General features: G+C 43.0%; 1 pseudogene; it reads right to left on the bottom strand.

Annotated features, from left to right (window-relative positions):
* Positions 1-2,971: 2,971 nt before the first annotated feature.
* On the bottom strand, positions 2,972-3,571 carry LOC114623164 (annotated as a pseudogene).
* Positions 3,572-3,876: the final 305 nt, after the last annotated feature.

Genomic DNA, 3,876 nt, shown 5'->3' with positions numbered 1-3,876 from the left:
AGAGAGAGAGAGAGAGAGAGAGATCTGGATTATAATTGAGACTTTCAACTTCAAATGATTTAATTAAGCAGAAATCTTTCACAGTTGTGCCCAGCCATTTGGGTTTTAGTCATTCCAGATGTACTCAGGTTGATAACCAAGACTAGCCATCACAACCCTCCTCTTATCAGATCTTTTGCCTTTTGCAAAGGGCAAATTACAACAATTCCCTTTTGAGATCTTAACTGGCCTTATTTTTTCACCTCCATAAATGGACAGCACAGTATTTATTCCACATAATGGTATAAGGGTTGCAAGGAGGCAGACAAAGATTGGAGGAATAAGAAATAAAGTACATAGTGTCTCAGTCATTTCAAAGTTACTACTCTTGTAAAATGGGGACAGAAACCAAACAGTGATGGGATGGTTGCCCTTTGGGTCATTTCTTCTGTATAAGGATTAGAAAGAATGGGGTTTCATCATGATAACAACTGAAAGCAGTCCACAGGGAATTTGACTGTTCTTTCTCAGTTCTCCTGACCTCTGGGAGGGTTAGATAAACAGCTTAGTTTGCTGACATTAGCTGAACATTAGTTTGCTGAACATTAGCATGAGTGACACCATTTTTCTTTTCAGTCTCATCTGTTGAGGCCCAAACCATGGTCTTCTACAATGTTTATTTAATGGAACCATTGGGAACTGTAGATCAACCATTCGTTCCTGTTTCATTTCATCAGTGGAACCAATATCCATGACCATTATCCAAAGAGAGATGACCGCTGGACTCTGCAGGTGCACGGGGTGAACTTACTGATACAGGAGGATTGTGAGAGCTATTGTGCTTCAGGGCATCACCTAAGCTCCATTCTCTACAAATCCCTCCTCTTTTATCTCTCACTCTCTGCTCCTTCATGTTCTCTCACTCCCTTGCACACGGCTTCCTCTCTAGCGCTGAAGCAGGCAGGGGGGAGGCACGAGTATACAGACGTATACATGTGTCTCCACTCCGGTCCACTTGTATCCTCTACAGTCTCTGAAGAAAATTTTTCCTCTCATATGAAGCAAAAATCTTAGAATTTGGAAGATACCTTGGGATATAACTGCTGTTACACACACACACACACACACACACACAAATGCATGCACACACATGCACACATCCCTTCCAAGAATGTCCCAGAGGTATTACTAAGTGTCATCTCAGACTCCAATGGGCTTTGAGAAAGTCTTATCCCTACTGTTAGTGGACAGAAAGGAGGTTGACTAGGTGAGGCGCTCTCTCGAAATAGTTCCTATGATCTACAACTCAAACCTTCTAATCTACATTTCCTATTCCGCCCTTCTGCTTCATTCTCCTGACTCCATGTTCGTGTTAGAAAGGAACAAGAGCAAACTGAAGTCTCCTTCTCTTTTTAAAATAACCCTCTGAATTAGAAATGAAGACTGTTATGGTTTGCACATAGAGCATGTCCTAGTTTTTATTGTCAACTTGACACAACCAAGAGTCACCTGGGAAGAGGGAACATCAATTGAAAAATTGCCTAGATCAGACTATCCAGTCATATGTCTATGGTGACATTATCTTGATTGCTAATTTTTGGTTTTTTTTTAGACAAGGTTGCTCTGTGTAAAGCCCTGGCTGTCCCGGAACTTACTCTGTAGACCAGGCTGGCCTCAATTTGCAGAGATACACCTGCCTCTGCCTCCCAAGTGCTGAGATTAAAAGTGTGTGCCACCACCACCACCCAGCTTGATTGCTAACTGAGTAGGAGCTGGGGCTAGCACCATTCACTTGGCAAGCAGCATAAGAAAGCTAGCTTGGAATGAGCCCAAGAGCACGCCAGAGTGTGAACCAGCAAGCAGTGTTCTTCCAAGTTTCCTGCCCTGACTTCCCTCCATGATGAATTGTGACCTGGACATGTAAGTCAAATAAATCCTCTCATCACCAAGGTGCTTTTGTCAGAGTATTTCATCAGAGCAATAGAAAATCAAACTAGAACAGAGTGTCTCCCCGCCAGGCTAATATGAATGGCTAGTCCCTAGCTGGGTAGCCCTGTTTGAGAGATGATTGGATCATGAGGATGCTAGTTTCATTGATAAGTTCAGAGCTAATGGGCTATTAGGAGGTGGGAACTAGTTGGGGGAATTGGGCCATTGGAGATAGACCCATAAAAGTTTGTATCTTAACCCTAGTCATCTACACCCCACCCCCACTACACACACAAACACACACACACAGACACACACACACACACACACACATCTCTGATCTTCATGAGGTTAGTAGTTTTCCACTCATATTTTTGCCTTGTCACAGGCCCAAGGAAGCAGTAGAGTGAGGTAGAGACTGAGACATCTGAAACCATGATCCCAAATCAAGCTCTCCTCCATTAAGTTATTTTCAAGTATTTTTTCCACAATGATAAACTAGAAAAAATATTATGTTATACTCATAGCTCTGTGCCTTGTCCAGTAGTGACCAAAGAGGCTTCTACCAGCAGCACATGGGAGTGGGTGCAGAAACCCACAGTCAGACGTTATGTAGAAAGAGAAGCTAAACTGGAGGTCTCCATCTGGCCCCTCCCCTCAGAGCTTGAGGAACTTTGCAGATGAAGAGGAAAGATTGTAGGAATCAGGAGGGGATAGAGGACACTAGAACATGGCCCACTGTATCAACTAAGCCAGGCTCATATGGGCTCACAGTGACTAAAGCAGCAAGAACTGAGTCTGCAGGGGTCTGTCTGTACCAGGTCTTCTGTGTGTATGTTGTGGCTGTTAGTTTGGTGATTTTGTAGGACTCCTAGCAATGTGAGCCTGTGTCTCTCTGACACTTTTGCCTGCTCCTGGGACTTACTTTTTTTTTTCCTCCTGTTGGGCTGCCTTGTTCAACTTTGATGTTGAGGTTTATGCCTTGTCTTACTGTACTTTGTTTTGCCATATTAGGTTCAGCTCTTGGAGGCCTGGTCTTTTCTGAAGTGAGACAAGGGAGTCTTTATTCAGTCAATTTCTTTACAAGAAACCCTGGAAATTCAAAATCAGCATCCTTGCCTGTGAGATTCTACACCCAGCAGAAAAAGTTTCCACCCTGTGCTCCACGATGTTCTGCTGTTGTCTAAATGAACCTTTACGAACCAGCCAACATCCAGTTTCACACAGATCCTCTTACCCACAATTTCACTTGTAAAGACCAAGTACTCAAGGGTGGCTTCCTGCTCTGCTGTCAGAGTGCAGCTTCTGGGCACTTTTGCTTGTTTTTCTTACAGTTTTTCCATGTTGGCTTGGGCAGAATCCTCCTCTGAGCACTGAAGACTACATGCTTTTCACTGAACTTTTTCTCCAATTCATGAACTAGCTGAACTTGGATTTTTTTTTGGAAAGACTTCAGCTGAGGAACTGGTACAAAAATTATGATAGCTTTCTGACCACCACCAACTTCAGTTTCTTTGGCCATGACGATGTTGAGTTCTGCAGCTGTGCCTTGAGATCTGAATTCAGCTCCAGCGGTGAGCAGCGCCTGAGCGATGCCAGACTCAAACTTATCCACCAGCTTCTTGCCATTGGGCTTCACAATCCTGGTGCTTGAGCTGAACATGGACTCATCCTTACAGAGTGCCAGTTTAGAAAGAGGAGAACCTATTTTCAATTAAAAAAAAGAAAGATGCTTTGATGTTGAAAAAATTCTCCCTGATCAACAGTATGAAATAGCTAGACAGTTTCATTATATCACACCTTCTGGACACTTTGAGGACCAATATGTGTGGAATCAGAAGTTCTATTCTCTTCTCAATAACTCAAGTAAGTATATAATACTCAGCTAAATTGCATCCTCTAGCAAGTGGAGAGGTTGCAAATTGTGTTCTCCTTCATTGTTTACCTAAATCTGTTTCTTTACAATTT

The sequence above is a fragment of the Grammomys surdaster genome, unplaced genomic scaffold (genome assembly GCF_004785775.1).
Source record: "Grammomys surdaster isolate TR1022 unplaced genomic scaffold, NIH_TR_1.0 194, whole genome shotgun sequence".
Lineage (NCBI taxonomy): Eukaryota > Metazoa > Chordata > Mammalia > Rodentia > Muridae > Grammomys > Grammomys surdaster.
The sequence above is the reverse complement of the archived record's forward strand: the minus strand, read 5'-3'. Positions and strand labels throughout refer to the sequence as shown.